Genomic DNA, 18,103 nt, shown 5'->3' on the forward strand with positions numbered 1-18,103 from the left:
AAAGTTTCCTTTACCACATATCTTCACCTCTACCTCTTCTCAGAGAAATCTTCATTTTTCAACTTTATATATTACCAGTGACTACCCAGTACACAATAGGAGCTTAATAAATGCTTGGTGTTCAATAACATTTCTCCATGACACCCAAGTCTATGTTACATATCCTACTTCTATTTTAACATGATTATTCATATATAACCCATATCAAAGTAGAGGGAGGAAAGGGTGGGAGAGAAAAAACTTTACAAAAAATTATCTCTCCATATAATTGGAAAAATAAGTAAATAAATAGATATAACACATCTATATCCTAGAGTTCATATTAGAGGAACCTCTAAGGACTGGGTCAGTTATCTTGTATAATGTTCCAAGATAGGTAAAAACTGTAAGGATCCTTTCCTCATCAGCCTCCCAGAGGAAGGACATTGAGACTGAGTCAGAAGAAACCTTACTTGGTTAAGGTATGTTTTTTCTTTCAACAGTAGCAAACCTTCATCCACCCCTCCAGCGGTGGAGCTAGGAAAAATATTCCAACCTGTGCCATGGCTTGAGCTTCCCTACCTGGGTTGCTGCAGAGGTTTGTTTTCCCAGGGCTCCTGCCTCACTGCCTGAGGTCCCTCATTGCTTACCCTTCCCAGTGCTCTTCTCCAGATTTCTACTTCCTCCCCTCCCAACACCATTCCTTCCCAGTTCCCAGTCCTCCTACTCATTCCTGAGGATTTTCCTCAGCTTCTCTCTCATTGTACAAGGAGCCCTTGCTCAGCTGGAAAAGCCATTTGGCCTACTTAAGTCTGGCAGCAGCCCCAGGTCAAAGGGTACCAGAGTGTCAGAAGACAAGGGAAGCAAGGATCTCAGGAACCATAGGCTAAAAAATTTAGACTCAATGACTCTGAATAATGAAGATAGACCCAAATGTCATATAAGTAAAGAATTTCAAGAGATCATCTCATTCCCTACCAACATTATAGAGACAAGGTCTCTGAAACCCAAAGACCACATGACTTTGGTCACAGCCAGAATCCACAACTACAAACCATGTCTCCTAGCTCCTGGTCTAGGGTTCTTTCTACTTTCTATATCAATTCCACCTGAGAATAAATATGGTCATGAACCATTCTGGAAAACAATGTGGAATAGTCTAGAAAAGTCATTCAACTGCACAATACCTTTTGACCTAATGATATTACCACTGGAAATATGTCCCAAGGAGGTCAAAGAGGGGGAAAAAAAACATGTAGCGGCACTTTTTTATAATAAGAAAGAACTGGAAGGAAAGTCAGCATCCATAAACTGGGACATGGCTAAACAAACTGTCATACTATGAATGAAATAGAATTATCTTAAAGAAGCACAAGAAATGATAGCTATTAGAAATTTAGAAAATCTTGGGCAGCCTTACATGAACTGTTTCAGAATAAAGTAAGAAGAAAGCAATGTAATGTATATAATGAGCACAATAATCTAAAGGAAATAATCCTGAAGGACTCCAGAATTCTAATCAATACAATGACCAATTGTGACTCCAAAACTGATGGTTAAAAGCATACATCTTAAACCTTGTCAGAGAGGTGGTGGTCTACAGGAGCAAAATGAGATATACATTTCCAGACAGTCAGTGTTATGTTTTGCTGACCTGTACTTACTTGTTATGAGAGAAGATTCTAGGGAGACAGGACAGGGGCACAGGGGAAATCACTGGGACACTGATGCAAAAAAAAAAAAAATTTAAGTTTAATATATACAAATACATACATCTACACATATGTATATAGTGCATATAGATATAGATATATATGGAGAGAGACAAAGTCATGGATCTCTTCCCCACCTCTTCAGAATTTTGTACTTTTGAAAGGTCTATATAAAGAGAAAATTCATATAATGACAGAACTAAATAGCCCTTATAGATCCAACACCTTAATTTTACAATTGAGAAAAGATGAGGCCAGGGTTTCAGATGGACTAATCTGGTACTCTTCCCACTATGCTGAATTCCCCTCAACATCATCATTCTCCACCTTATCCTCTCAAAGTTGCTGTCAAGCAGGAAAGAAGCAGCAGGTTCCTACCCTCTACTCCCACATTCCCCAAGGTCTCAAGGTTCCTGCTTCACCCTCCCAATAGAATTTTCACAACTTCCCCCCCACACACACATAAACACACTCTTTCTCTCTGTCTCTCTCTCTGTCTCATTCTGTCTGTCTGTCTCTCTTATTTCCCTGAGTATACCCCTAGACTCCAACCTATCTGTTCCTTCCCTGGCCCCCAAGCTTCTAATTAGACTATCGACCTGGACACAGCCATGTTGATTAGTTGTGTGTCAGTCTGGTTCCCTATTTGACTGTATGCTCTTGGGGGCAGGGAACACTGTGCACACCATACTTAGTGGTCTTCCTGTTTATCCATGAGATCCCAACTCATTTAATGTTCATCTACCAGCTGCTGGGGGATTGTACAGCATCATCTACCTCCACAAAGGTGAGGAGATGGTGAGGGAGAACAGTCAGGGGTTCCAGGTTCCCATGGCAATGCTGACTCTCAATTCTAGCACCTTCACTCCCTCACAATTATATCCCATCCAGGAGACCCTCTACCCATTTTCTAAGCTAGAGACATAAACTGGCTTGCAGGGAGGGAGGTCAGACGAAGCTGAGACACCCTGTTTCTGGGCCAAGTCATGTGCCTTCACTGTGCCAGTTTGCTGGAGGGGTAATGGAGAGAAAACAAGAAAGCCTCCTTCTCCCTCCCACCCTCCCCAGCTGAAGGAGCCAGTGAGAACCCAGAAATGTGAAAGCAGGAAGGGCTGGGAGCCAGGACTCCTGGGGCCCTATCCAATAGCAGGGCAGTGGCCTGGGAACCAACCCAGCAGGCCTTTGAGTAGAGGGGGGTCTCAGTCACTCCACCCATACCTCATGTGGCTTCTAGAGCCCAGGCACTAGGGACTTGGGGGGGGGGGTAAGGAGGGAGGAAGGTCTGTAGCTCTCCCCCTCCCTAAAAAAAAAAACACCTCCCCAGTCTGCTGCCTGCTGGGGGAGGGGGAGGGGGAGGCGGGAGCCTCAGAGGAGAGCAGCCACTGTCCACACAAAGCCTGGCTGCTGGGGAAATCGATTTTCCGCTTCTCTTTCTCGATTCTTTCCTCTTCTCCACTCCCTCCCTTCCCAGCCAGCAGCTTGTCTCTCCCGCTCTGTACCACCCCTCCAAGACCTGTCAACTGCAAGCAAGGGGCTGGATTTTCTCATTTTAATCTCCAAGGTGCATCAGCATGAAAACTTTGCTGTTTTGTCTTAATCTTTACCTGAAGTCATATAGTTTATCCTTTCCCTAATCCTCCTATGCCTCTGTGTTTTTCATAGTGGAAACTGCTTCCATGGGGAGGAGGAGAGAGGGATGGTGATAGAGAACTCTATGATCAGATCAGGAATTTCAGCCTATATTTACTGGGGTTCACCCCAATTCTACAGTCCCCAACCTGGCTACTGACTGCCCTCATAAAAATCAAGGCAGCTCAACTCCCAGAGAACTTTGGATGATATTTTAAATAACCTGATAAATCTGGAGAGAGAGAGAGAGACACACACACACACACACTGTGTGTGTGTGTGTGTGTGTGTGTGTGTGTGTGTGTGTGTGTCCCCTGCTCAGCCGGAGGCGCTGACTGTGTGGGGCTGATGGGAGAGCCTGTGACTCACGTCTCCCCAAGCTAATCCTGCTGCTTCTCTTCAGCTCGCCAGCGTCCAATACTTTTTTTTTTTTAACCAGAGACAGGGGAGGTGGAGGAGGACGGCTCGGCAGGGAGGGAGGCCAGATTGATAAATAATCTTTGCCTTCAGAGGCCTCAAGAAGACCAGCACTATGGCTGGCATACCCCCCCCAAACACACACACACACACACACACACACACACACACACACACACACACACACATGTCCTGGGTCTAGGCTCCTCCTTCACATCTCAGCTCTGGTCTCCTCCTGTGGGCCAGGCCCACTGCTGTCATTCTGGTTCCTATTTCATGGAAACCCGAGACAGGAAAACCCTATCGGGTCATCTCGTCCATCTCCTGGCAGGGCTGTCCCCTCCCTGATGAGCAAACAGCTAGGGGAGGGAAGAGAAAGAGGGGAGAAAATATTTCTGTATAGATCAAATGCAAATGGGGAAAGGGGGAGGTTTAAAATGAAGAAAGGGGAGGGCCAGGGATTGGCAGTTGCTCCAGGGCCTTCTAGATTCTAAGCTGTCCACTAAATATAGCCTTGCCACCCCTAAACATGCCCCAATCTGATTATTCTCCTAAAGCAGTCTTTACCTAATAGAAGTGGCAAAGGGACCAAGAAGGTCTGTTCCAAAACTTGTTCCAGATATGATACATTAAAATAACCCTAGTAATAACCAGGAAATGGACTAAGCACCCCCCCCAACTCCCAAAAGAAGAATCTAAGAGTCCAGAACCAAAATCCCTATTTCCAAGTCACCCAGGTTAAGTGTTAGACTTGAGATTCAAATCCAGGCTGACTCCTCCATCCACTTCACTGTCTGGCCTCATCCTCAAACCTGGGAGTACCAGTTCCCCTCCTTCTGTAGCTCACAAGGAAACCAACCTTGCCAGGCAGCAAGGGTGAATCTTCTTAGAAAGGGTATCCAAGGACGCCAATTGATACTGAGGCCCAATTCCTTAGCCAATGATGACAACCACCTCTTGATCACCTTTAACAACCACCTCTTAATCACCTCTATTCTCTGAGCACTCAACACCCCCCCAAAAAAGGTCCCCATATAAGATCACTATCTAGAAATAAGCAAGATCCCTGCCCTAACTCCAGATCCATCCCTCATACCAGGTCCTTCCCAGGGCCCCTAGATCCTTAAAAGAAGGGAAAGTGGATAATGTAGGGAGTGGCTCTGGCAGATTATAGCACCCCTGTCACCCCACTCCCTAATTTTAGCACCTGAACAGCTTTCCCTAGGGAGGCCTGTGGCTATCTGACACCAGTCCCTGGTCCCTGGAGCCAGGCATTCTGCCCTGATAAACCAGATGCCTGGTATTCTGACCTAGTAGCCCTTGACAGAGCACCCCTGATTTCAACCCCCACCCAATTTTGCTCACAGTGAATAAAGTCACTCAGCTACCCAGCTCATGAGCCTCACTTCCTCCTGTTCCCAACCCTCACCCCCACCCACAGGCAAAGACTGAAATGAGAGGAAGGTCCCAAAGGGCTTGGAGGGGAGGGATGAGGGGAGGCGAAAAGGGGCAATTTCTGCTTTGCTAAAACCTCTAAGGCTCTGCAGGGAAGTGGGTGGACAGTCCCCTCCCTGCCCGGCTGATCTCTGGCCCAACACGAACTGAATTCCCCACATGCCTGTCTGTCTTTGACAGCTAGCTCAAATACTTGGCTGCTCTCACACCCGCTGTTCCTGAGCTCTACTCCCCGCCCACTGCCACCATAGCCTTTCTCCCTCCTCTTTTGCTCCCTCCCTCACCTTCCCTAGAGGTCTCTGCAGATGTCCTGGGAGCTGTCTCCCTCAAAAGTTTGGGCCTAGGACAGGCTTTCCATGCTATTCAGGACTAAGCCATATGGTCACTACATCCCTAGGGGCCTTAGTAGTAGCTGCTTCTGGTAAGGCCCAACCATGGAAACACCCAGCTACTTTAGGAACCTTCTACTGCCTCTCACTCCTGGTCTCTGGACACTGACTTTCAGTAAGATAATTGGATGGAAGGAGACAGTTATTTACTTGGATCCGGCCTCCTCAGTCACCCTACCACCTTTGAACCAGGCCCTTGAATTCAGCTCCCTCCAGATACCAAGCACATCCCACCCCTTATTCAAACACCCCCAGGAGGCCAAACCCAGGAACAGCTGGAACAACTACAAAATGCCTCCCCTTAGAAACATCCCAGGCAGGACTCAGAGGCATTCCCCCCCACCCAAATTATGCACATACCTCCTCCCTCCCTAGTCTTCTCCACCTCTCAAAACTGATTAAATAGTAATCCACCATTCCCACAGCTCCCAGCTCAGACTGAGAGCTCCAGAGTAAGGGGTGGGAAGGGCTCTTTGAAAATGAGAACTCCGGGGCGGCTAGGTGGCATAGTGTATAAAGCACTGGCCCTGGAGTACCTGGGTTCAAATCCAACCACAGACACTTAATAATTACCTAGCTGTGTGGCCTTGGGCAAGCCACTTAACCCTGTTTGCCTTGCAAAAACCAAAAAAAAAAGAAAAAGAAAATGAGAACTGCACAGGGGGTTCTTCTCCCTCATCCCAGGATGGCATCAGCATAAGTTGGCTACCTTGTGTCCCTACCCTTCAACAGTTCAGGGATTTTAGGGATGATCGAAAGGGAAGCAGGTTCTCTTCCTCCCCCATCCAAAAGTTAACCTGGGGCAGAACTGGGGTTTATGGGGAAAAAGGGAGGGGAGTTTTGGAGTCTCTCCTCTACTTTCCTGCCTAGCCCTGGACAGGACAGCTTCCCTTGGGAAAGTAGAGACCTACAGATGTCAGAGAGGAAACACTTCCTGATACCCAGCTGGGATTTTCCGATGCTCTCATCCAATGGGGCCCGCCCCCAACCAACACGCATAGTCTCTCAGAGAACCACCCAGACAGTCCTTTGTCTACCCACAACCCCATTGCCATTCCCTGGGCTATGGAGCCCTCCCTTCCCTCTCTCTCTCAACTGAGTTTTTGCAGGTCACATAAACTGGACTCCCAGTACAACAGGAAGGATTCAAATCAGACACAAGGAAAGACTTCCCCAAACAAGCTGGGCCATACCCTCGAGGGAGCCTGAAGCTGGACTGAGTAGCCACCTGGGTTGGTTTAGGAGGTAGCATTTCTTGGAGGCAAAGGAGAAAGGATAATCCTTGGAGGTCTTTGCAACCATCTGCCTCAGCTTTACCCAGCCTGCAGTGGCTCCCCACATTCTCACAGGGAGGAAAAGAATCAAGATTCCCAGCTTAGCATTCGGACTGGCCAGCAGGGGGGTGGGAGCAGTAGGTCTCTTCTCCCCATTGCACAGATGGGGGATGCTGAGGCCCCCGCGGGGAGGGAGGGGGAGTCGCCGGCAGGGAGTGAGTCACAAGGGGAGCTGGGAAGCGGTCCCGGCTTGCCCTGCTGTTGCTGGAAGCAGCAACCCATGTTTCTTCCTCATGATGGTTACTCGGGAGCGTAGGCGGGCACTGAGGGGCAGCAGGCATGGCAGGCCTCCGCTCAGCCCCTCCCAGCCACCAGATCCTACTCACCCCATTGCCAGATGGGGGGGGACACAAGGGGGCAATTGTGGTGAGCTTAGGCTGGTGGTTTTTCTTTGCAGCCTTTCTCCTTTCCACTTGTATTTAAAAGAAAGCTTCTTTCAGAACCCCAAGTCACCCCATCCCTCATATCTCCCTTCCTATCCCAAGTCATTGGAAATAAGTCAGATTCTAGGCCTAGTTCTAGCTGCTAAATCAATGTGAGTGACTTTAGGCAATTCACTTTCTTTCTCTAAGACTCAGTTTGCTCCTCCTTAAAATGACAATGGGTTGAACTCTAAGAGCTCTAAATGAGCTCAAAGATTCCTTTTGTCTTTAATATTCTGCAGTTCAGATAGATCAAGCTACCAGGATTGCTTTTCCTAGTTCAGCTGGAAGCTTTTGGGCCCTTTACACTAAGATGATTCACCCATTGTTAGCCTGACCAACTTAATCCCCTACTCCTCTAGGGGAAGCCAAGGTGAGCAAAGAGGGTCTCTTCTCCCCTTCAGCCCTGGTTAGACCACTCCTGAGCCAGCCCCCTTTACACACCAATCCACAGCACACACCATTTTTATAAGTATCTTGGATACCTCCCAGGGTACCAGAAACACACACACACACACTCGAAGCTCAGACAAGTTCAGGCCACTCTGGGTGACTACAGGAAAACACGGGGGGGGGGGGTAAAACAGAGGGGGAATAAAGCAGAAGGTGGGAGGGGTCCCAATTCTTATTCCAGTACTGTCTCCCACTCCCCCCATTCAGTCTTCCCCCAAAAGATTTCAAAAAAGGCAAGGATATCGAGAAATGAGGAGATGGGGATAGAAACAGCCCACCCCCCACTTCACAAACCCAGAGCTTCCTCTCTTTGCCAACACAGGATCCCAAAGTGCTTTACCATTCCAGGGCCACCGGACTATTCCCAACACCTGTGGTTCATTAGAGTGGAAAGAGGGGAAATGCCCAGGGCCCTCCCACACACAGGCATATATATACACTGGGGTTCCCATCCCCTTGGGCTGGGAGCCATCTCCATGCCCCACCTCCCACCAACTTCTCATATGCCAAGCCAAGCTTTTCAGGAGTCCCTTCTCATCACCCACTTCTTCCTCCAAGCCTTCTACAATGAATTCCCATCAATCCCTGCCCCAGTTCAGCCATTTGGTTATGTTCTGAGTAAAGAAGGGGAGAATAAGAGAATAATGAGGGCTCCTAGTCCCCCCACTGAGTCCCCAGCCTGGAGGCTAACAGCCAAAAAGTAAGTAGAAAAGCCAGGAAAAAGAAAGCAGCTCCCCCAGGTTTATACTCAGACCTGCTGCCCTTGCTTATACTTTCACAGTTTATAGGGTGATTTCACACCCATGATCTCATCTGAGCCTCACTAGAGGGCAGGGAATTAATTGTCAAGCCCATTTTACAGATGAGAAACATGATTTTCTTCCAAGTGATTTCTCTGATTTTTCTGTCTGTCCTTGAAAAAAGCCAACTCTGGCCCTTTAACAAGCTCCTGCTACCCCTTCAAAAACCCTCCTCCCTAAATGCTACCTCTCTGTCCATCTCTTCCCATCAAACTTCAATGTTCCCACCCTTCTACAACTAAAATTAAATAGGAGACATAAATACTATATTTATATAATGCTCTATACTCTACAAAGCTATTTTTTTCATATCAGTTGCAACATAAGCATTATTATCCCCATTTTGCAGTCCCACAAACTGAGCCTCTAGTTCACATAGACACGTGTGAATAAATTGGAATAAATTGTACGTATGCTTCCATTCTCCCTACTCGCCCCATCTCCATTGACCTAAATCCTAGGTATCTGTCAAGTCTCAGCTCAAATATCACTTCCTCTGTGAATCTAGAAGTGATTCTTCCTCCTTTAGTCCCTCCCTCCCTCACTATGCCCCTCTCTGGTACACTTATCATACACTGCCTTGCTTTGTGGTTGTTTATGTCTGTATTTTATCCCTATTACTGGTGGAGTGTTATTCATCTCCATCTCTGTCTCACACACACACAGGCTCTAGAACCTGGCATGAGGCTTTATACATAGGCTTTATATACAATTGGTGTTCACAAAAATGAGTATACATATGTATGTGTAACATCCATTTATATACATGAATGAACACACATACTCTGATAGTATTGTTTCTCATGGGGGCGGATAGGACTAAATTGACTTTTATTCTAATTCTGAACTCAGGGGTCCTTAGCCCATTTTGTGCCTAGACAAACCCTAATTAGACAGGAAGCACCCAGGAGTCCAGTTCAAGGTTTTTCCTTGGCTACCACAGGACCTGAGTTCAAATCCTCCTATTGCTACTTCCTATTTATGTGACCTCAGGCAAGTCTTAACTATAAGAAGACTGGACTACATTACCTCTAAGATCCCTTCTATTTCTAAATCCATGACTTTAATGTCATCTGACTTTACACTACACTGAATGCCCATACAAGAATCAGAGAAACAGGGCTTGATAAACCCTAAAAACTCCACAGGGCCCTTGGGATTCTTTCCCCTGATAGGATCTTGAAGGTCTTCCCCTAATTCTTAACTATTGGGGCCTGTCGTGGTCTGACTCAGCCTCCCTCCAGTCTGAGACACCTAAGGAGCAACTTCAGAGACCCAGAAAGAGTTGCTCACTTCCCTAAATGTAGGCCAGAGCAGAGTTCCAGAACTGGAGAAGGCAGAAATCTGGGGGAAAGGACACCTGAAAAGAGAGGGGGGGGGCGTTCTTCCAAACCAGGATGACCCCCAGAGAAGTGGCTGACAACATGAGGAGTGAGAATTTGTGTTTTTCATGTATGCAAATACATCAGCCTGAAAAACATATGTTTGCATGTGTGAATGTTCACATGTGACTGTCCAGGGTACCAGACTCACTGGGGCCCTATGGAAGAGGGGGGTTGGGCAGGGCAGGGAAAGGCAGTTCTAAAATACTTTGCATAGTTCTGGTCACCAGATTTCAAGCCTAGGGCAGAGCCCTGGGAAGGGGCAGAGACGGGGGCTGGGAGATGTTGAACTCTGGATCCCTCCCCAAATAAGGGAACTAGGGAGAACTTGGGGTAGGGGGAACCAATTAACCCCCATCTGTCCAACTAGGCCAGGTGGCTAACAGTTCCCAGAAGTAAAGATCCTTGGGGTAAGAGGCCAAGGGAGGGATGGGAAGGTTTCCCAGTGATCGACAAAACCCCCCTGCACACACACACCCAACATGTGAGTGTTCACATCCACACAAGACTTTCAAGAAAGCTGCCCAAGGGAGGGAAAAGGGGCAGGACAGTGGTTCCTGAGGCCACCCACTAGGGGAGAAGTGTCCTGAAGTGGCCCCCAGCTCAGTCCACCAGTTGTCCCATCAACTTCAACCCCCACCCCCTAAACACATGCATGCATACACATACAGGAAACAAGGCCCACCCACAGCCTCATGCCTCAGAATCTAAATGTGCTGATATAATTCTGGGACTATGATTCCCTCTCCTACTAGAAGGACACATTTTAAGACTCCCTGAAACCGAGTGTATTCCCTGGCTAGGAGAAGAAAAGAAAGGCAGAGGGTACTGCTTAGCTTAGGGGGCTTTTTGTAAGGGGGCCACTGGAGCCCAGTTTCTTTGACAGGTCCCCAGAAAGACTGGTAAATGGAAACAGCACTGTATATTTCCTAGTGACTAAGGTCCTTTTGCTGGTCTGACCTCCCTTCCTTTCCCCTCCCCTTCTTTTGGGTTGCTGGGCAGGCCTGGCCCTGCCTAGCTCAAGGCCAGTGTTGGTGGGGGAGAGAAAGGGATAAATATAGAGCCACCAGCCATCCAGGCAAATTCCTGTGAGGGCTGGAGCTAAGCAGGAGTACCCACTGCTCTCCTCAGCTCCAGGCTCTCAGAGTCTCAGTGGCCAGGGCCACCACTACCCTTTTCCCAAACAAACAGAAAAATAAATAAAAACCAGCACTCTCATGGACAGCACAGCTGGGGGGTAAGGGAGGAGGAGACAGGAAGAGGTGGACTCTGGGGAGGAGAAGCAGCTTGGACCAGTTGCGGAGGTTTCTGAGGTTTCTGTTCCAGCAGGGAAAGATGGCAACAAAAGAGGGAGAGAGACAGAGAGAGAGAGAGATACGGAGAGAAGAGAAAGAGACAAGGATATAGGGTAGGGAGGGAAGAGATGTAGTAGATAACAGAAATAGTCAAAAGGATAATTTCTGGGTGAAAAAGGCAGACAGAGGGGCAGACACTGTGTGACAGAAACAGAGAAAGAGTACAAGGTCAGAGAAACAGGATTAGAAGAGTGTTCAAGAAATAATGCCAGAGAGACATCATACCAAAAGCCCAGAGGGCCTCCTGGAAGAAACTGTGCCCTTTGCCCTCTCATTCTACTCAGACCTTTCCCCAAAACTTTGCCTAGGGGAACTGGTATCTATTTTGTCTGCCTGGAAGAGCCAGAAAGGCAGAGGAGGTCTCAAGATGTCAGTGCTAAGTCTGTCAAGGAAGGGGTAAACTAAGACCCATCCATCCATGATAGGGAAGCAACTGCAATGCAGGGGGAAAGACGGAGGAGAAAACTGGGCAGTCCCCCTCCCAAAATAGAAGTTAAGACAAAGTCTTCTGGGTAAAATCCTCAACCCTGGCACGTTCCTGCAAAGTTGTCTGACTAAGCTAGGATTTTGGTCACTAACTCAGTTAAAGGCACCATAAGCTGAATGAAGGTAGGAGATTCAGATATGCAGTGGAAAGGGTCTGTCTATCCTTCAACCTGGGTTTAATCATTCTGTCTCCTACCCCTGAGATCATTGCACAATAGATGTCAAAGTAGAAAAGGACATGGGAAAGGGAATAACTGGTAGTCAGAAGGTTTCTCCAGAAGAGCTGAGAACTATGGGCATGCTCTCTGGCTTTAATATTATTTCTCTTTCCCTCTTGCTGCAAAGGACAGGGATGAGGTGGTTATAGGGGTTGGTGTAGTGGGGGAGCTCTGGGGGATTAGTAATGGGATGGAGAGACCTTTACAGCTCTGTGAGCTGATCTGTAGGCAGCCCTGCATTTTCAAGCTGTCTCCAAAGCTGCCAACAAACCTCAGGGAGGCCAGGCCGCCTGTCAGCCCCACCACCAAGGAGCCTCCTGGGGAAGAGGAGGTGACCTCCAGCCCTTACCTCCCCAAATCTCCTTACAGGCTCCCTGTCTGTCTCAGGGAATGGACTGAGGCAGCTGGCCTCTCCCAGCTTGGTAAGGAGCCTGGGGAGGAGGGGGCAATGCTCCAAGGAATTTGAGTTGGGGAAGAATTGGACTCTTAGATATTCACATTAAACACTGTTTCTCCCTATCTTCACCAACCACAAAAACTTATTGAAAAGTTTCTGTGTGTGCAGCATGTGATACTCCCTACCCTCCAAGAGCTTACAGTCTAATAGGAGAGACAGTATTTACCCAGGCAACAGTAACAAAGCTGTATCAAAGTCAAAGATTATGCTAAAAGTGAAAATGGACACCACTGACCACCAATTATAATCCAGATCCTGACCAACTGAGATCTAACCAACCCAGGGTATGAGAAGAAGAGATCAACCTTCAACTTTAAAGAGATTCATTCCAAACTTCCAGGGGAAACAGTAGCAGCCCCATTTTCAAGATGGAGAAACTGAAGAATGGTGAGGCAGCATGGTACGTGTGTGTGTGTGTGTGTGTGTGTGTGTGTGTGTGTATTCATTCAAAAATCACATTATTTGGAATTATAATTATGTAAGAAATGGTAATCTGTCTGAGTGGAAATACACAAGAAGAATTAAAATAATATAACCACTTTACAGATTCAATTTTCCTACAATCAGGACCCAGATGTGCTAAAAGATCACAGTGCCATGGGGAGGGGGAAAGAAGGGAGAGTGGTAGAAAAACATGGAACTCAAAAGTTTTTAAAAAGATGAATGCTGAAAACTGTCTTTGCATATAATTGGAAAAAATAAAATAACCAAAAAAAGATGACTGGACATGCTACTAGGGAATATTGGGTTAGAATAGCCATTTAGACACTAGGTTCAAGACATAGAGGATATCTTTCCAATTGCCTGGGCCTCAGCTTCTTCATCTATAAAAGGAGGAAAGGCTGTTGAGGGAAAAGTGGGTTATTATCATGGTCAAAGGGCCAGGAATTAGCTGTAATGGCTTCTCTAGTCAGGGTACTATCTCCCTTGTCACAAACTGGGACTGGGGTCTAAAGGGTTAATTCTCCCCAGAGATCTCTAAGCACCAGAAGGATCTGTATGACTGGGGAGGGCCTTGATTCCAGAATGGAGGCCAGCATGGGAGGCAGGAAATGAAGAAGAATTCGAGATCTAATTGAGCTGGCTGGGGGATTAGGCAGCAGAATGCAATTATAGGCCCTGGAGTTGAGCCAGAGGGGCAGGGTTAACACCCTGAGTACAGTACAGCCAGGAGACCAGGTGACCAGGGCAGTGGGGGGCAATGATCAATGACCTCCACTCCCTGGGGAGGACCTGGGCCTGAAGCTGCTTCCCCCCACCTTACTTCCAAAAAATAAACTGGAGCTAAAGGGAAATGAGGGAGGTGGCTTGAAGACCAAGAACCCCAAAAAAACCTATATGGACATTTACTAAGAATTTCCTGTCTCCTTTTTAGTAAAAGGAAATTATGGACAGCCAATGTCCCAGATGACAACACCACACACACACACACACACACACACACACACACACGGAAGCCACACAAAGACAGGAGGGGCTCTCCTAGGGTAGGGACAGGTACATCTTTCCATATTTAACACTATCCCCATCTCATACATATGCACACATGCATAATCACAGGTACACATATGAGCTGACAGGTGCATCCCTAGCCCCACACATGCATATCTATGATGCTGACATGGAGATTCTTTTCAACCTGCAGACACACACACACACACACACACACACACACACACACACACAGACACACACACATCCATAGCCTTTATGCTATTGCATGGCTTCTGGGAGGGGGGAAACCAAACCTATGACCTTAAAATCCTTTTATTCCTATAATCACAGGCTGCCATCTCAGGGGATAAGCACTGTCACCCAGGGCCCCAGTCTGTCTTCCTCCAGCATCCAAAATTCTGGGTGCAGAAAAAGATATCTGCCATGGAGGACCAGCCCCATGAAGGGGGTTGGGGGTTGGGGGGGGATGGTTAACAGGGGAAGGAAACAAACAGGGATTTATGAGTGTCTAGGACAGAAGTCTTAGCATGAAGGGGTCTGTGCCAGGATTTCAGAGGACTGGGGAGGAATGGAGGGGTTCCCTTAAGCAGAAACACGGGGGATTTCCACAAACTTACAAGTGTACAAAGACATGTCTGTGTGTCCATACACTGGACTGGAAACCTGTACAGATACACATATATTTATGGATTAGCATAGAACCTACTTTGATTCAGCTTCATGAATAAACGAAAGGGTACTTATTAGGAGCTTATGTACAAAGCACATTAATAGAGGTATACATTTGGAGACGTAGGAACATTCTAAGCTCAGATCTCTTATACAGTTCCCCCACCTGCTCACACACACACACACACAGTCTCACACTCACACCCTTCATCACAGCCACCTCTGTCAGCTGACAATGGATCTGAGTTTAGGCAGGTGGAGATACTGAGTAGGGAGGAGACCTGTTTTTCTCCAGGGAATCAGGCTAGGACCCTTTCTCAGTTATAAACTGAGGTGGGGTTAGGTAGACCTGGCTGCAGGATGGAGGGAGAACCTTTAAAGAGAGAGAGAGAGAGAGAGAGAGAGAGAGCGCATGGGGGAAAAAACTTGAGCGGGATATTCTTGCTGAGCAACAGAGCGTGAGTAACTGGCGGAGGCTTTTCGTGGTCTGGTGAGTCTAAGCTATGAGCTGAGTTTAACTATTAATACACTTAATCAAGGATGTCCCAGTACGTTCTCCATATACCCCCACTACTCCCATATTGGGGGTGGGTGGGTGAGGGGGACTGTATGGAGAACCACTGGGATATCTCCATACACTGATCCCCTATGTGTGAAAGTTGAGGGGAACACCTGAAATGAAAAGGCCCCATACTCTGTCCTGCCCTCCAGGAAATTGGGATATGCCTAGAGACCCCTACCCACAAAACAGTTACTCTGGGGGCAATTCAGGCACCATTCCCCAAACATATACAATGTTTCTGGAAGGCAGTACTTCAATTAGCCTCTATCTCCAAACTGAGAAAGCAGCCTTGGGGGCCCACCACTTCCAAAAAGAAACTCCCTTTGGGCAACTTCAACTGCCCTAGAAACTAATCCCAATCTTATCATCTTCCATCAGTTTTTCCATCTGTCAAATGGGTAGAAGAATCCTATCATTCAAAATGTGAAGGTTTAGGAGAATTGGGGAGGGAGTCCTAGTGTGTCACCGATAAAAAGAACTGTTGGGGAGGGTGGGAAAAAGAGATGGACTCTAGGTCCCTTCCACCCACTGGGGGCAGGACATTCCTAGCTTCACAAGATAAAATCCTGCAACCCATAAATCAACAAGCTTTGTCCACAGACTATTAGGACCTCAAACCAATCACCTGCTGAGCTAAGGAAAAACAACTCTATCCAAAATAAATAAATAAATAAATAGGGTGCTGTGGTTAAACCTCTCCAGCACCAAAGGGAGTGGATAAGGGTGGGGGGGAGATAATACATTTTGGCCCACTGTGTGGGAAAAGCTCTGCTCATCAGCCATCTAACTGAGAGGGGTCAGGTTTCAATTACCAACCTTCCCCCCAACCCCACACAGGTGGACTGCCATCTAGTCCTCTCAAGCTACAGGAACATTTTTAGAGCATCTTCTAAACCACTCAAGGGGGTGGGAGGTGAGGAGTGGAGAACAAGATTTGAGCTCCTGGGAAGGGAATACCCCCCCCCCATCAGTATTAACATTACTTTGCACATCTCTCCACACCCCCCAATCCTCCAAGGAATCTTCCTGTTTCTCTTCCACCGAAATCCAGGAGGCAGAAAATCTGTTATATCAATACTGCTCCTTGCACACACCCCCCCCCCACCCCTTCGTTCAAGAGCTGGGTCTGTCTCCTTTGCTTTCCACAATTCCTGTATAAGTTTCCTATTCACACAGCACAGTGTTTGGGCATGGGTAACCCTCTCCCAAACTCTGGACAAGCTTTAGGTGCTACTCCCCACCTCCAGAGGTCACACCCAATAACCTGGGACATGTCCACAGAACCTGTCTTCCTGGAATGTCACCTCCACCAGGCTAGGCGTTGGGGTTGGGGAAGGAAAGACAGAAGACAGCCACCCCCCCAGTCCCCGCCCCCTCCTCCCAGTCTGTGGGCTCTAGAACCCTGGCTTGGCAGCTTGTGAGAAAATGCCTCAGTGTTCAAATGGCCCTCCCCAAGCAAACCGGCACCCGAGCGACTCCAGCGTGGCGCTCTCACATCCCCCGCCAGGCGGCCTCAGCGGAAAAGTTGAAAGAGATTCAGTGTTTTGTAGGCAAACCCCAGCGGGAGTTAGGGGAAAGAGGGGAGGGCACCCCAGTGGGTCCACCCCCATTCCCAGGCACACTTCCTGGACAAACTTAGTGGGGGCTGGGGGATCTGTAGGGATCTGAGGCAGGAACCCATTCCCCATTCCAGGGTAACCTCGGCGGTTTAAAGGGCAGGCAGACAGAGGTCAAACCCCCATTCTCCCAGATGACAAACCCATACTCCTAACCGACACCCTTACACTTGGCTTTCAGGCCCCTCACGGCTCCCCCCAAGTGCGGGAAGCTCAACCTAAAGGCTACTCGGGGTCCAGGGACAAAAGAGGGTGGGGTTATTACTGGACTTTCAACCCATCTGGCCCAAAGTCTCCCTCTCCCTAGGGGCCTGGTCATTAATTTTTACTCTGATTGCAAGTCACTAAAAGGCACTAGCCCCACTCTTCCCCCCCAAAATTGTGCGTTCCTCATCCCCCCCCCGAGTTCTTTTAGTTATTATGAAATTAAAACCGAAATTGTTTCCCATTTCCCTATGGGACTTCAATGGTTCTGACAGCTCCTAGGGTTCCCCCTCTCAGCTGCCCAATGCCCCCCAAAAAGGACAGCATTAGCCACAGTTCCAGAGCTAAGTCTATGATCGCCCGGGATTCCCTGCACCCCTACTCAACCGAAAATCTGTGTGTGTGTGTGTGTGTGTGTGTGTGTGTGTGTGTGTGTGTGTGTGTGTGTTGTGGGGGGGGCTGCGCTAAAGGGAGAGTTTCCGAGAAGAAAATTAAAATTCCTCCTGGGGCGAGGTAATTTTACTTCGACAATCTCAGTCGGAAGGGGTTAAAGGGAGTGAGACCTTCCAGAAGCCAAAGCGGGAAGGGCAGTGCAGGGGTTGGGGAGAACACAGTAGGAGCTTAATAAATGCGTATCGCGCTGACCGGCCAGGGGTCTGGCGAGCCAGACAGCTACCGGGCAGGTGGGGCCGGCCTGTGCCCCTTGCCAAGGAGTCAAGTCGGGGAGCTAGGCTGCCGGGGGGCGCCCGGCCGGCGCCCGCCACCTCCCGTCTTCCCGCCGCCCCCGCCGGTCCCCGCACGGAGCTGAGCACCGCCCGGCCGGGCGCGCCGCGGCACAGCCCACGCTGCTCGCCGGAGACGGCCCTGCGCACCGGAGGACCCCCCGTGCCGGGCCGGACGAAGGGAGGGAGAAGGGGCGGGGAGGGGGCAAACACTCTGAAGGGGAAAAATGCCAAACTTGCTGGCTGTGCCCAGCACCCCGCGTCCCTGCGGGGCCGAGGACGCCGAGTGGCGAGGTCTGAAAGTATCCCGATCCCGCAGGACCCCGAGTCCGGCCAGCGCCGCCCCCACACACTCCGGAGATGGGGGGGCGGGAAGGGGGGGGCGCC

The 18,103-nt window shown here is 48.6% G+C and overlaps 1 protein-coding gene across 11 annotated transcripts in view; it reads right to left on the reverse strand.

Moving 5' to 3' along the window:
* The window catches only part of CXXC5 (CXXC finger protein 5), a 53,655-nt gene that overhangs the window by 34,506 nt on the left and 1,046 nt on the right, over positions 1-18,103 (reverse strand). For 2 of the 11 annotated variants that reach the window (XM_074212871.1, XM_074212861.1), the window contains exons 1-2: positions 2,291-16,529; positions 1,644-1,703 (exon numbers count right to left, since the gene is read on the reverse strand). The exons of 3 other annotated variants lie outside the window; for them this stretch is intronic. The gene's annotated coding sequence lies outside the window, so the exon portion shown is untranslated. Of the gene's footprint in view, positions 1-1,643; positions 16,532-18,103 lie in introns of those variants that run through there. 6 more of the 11 variants (XM_074212872.1, XM_074212863.1, XM_074212864.1 and 3 more) reach the window with 5 other exon arrangements.

This window comes from Macrotis lagotis, chromosome 1 (assembly GCF_037893015.1).
Source record: "Macrotis lagotis isolate mMagLag1 chromosome 1, bilby.v1.9.chrom.fasta, whole genome shotgun sequence".
Taxonomy (NCBI): Eukaryota; Metazoa; Chordata; class Mammalia; order Peramelemorphia; family Peramelidae; genus Macrotis; species Macrotis lagotis.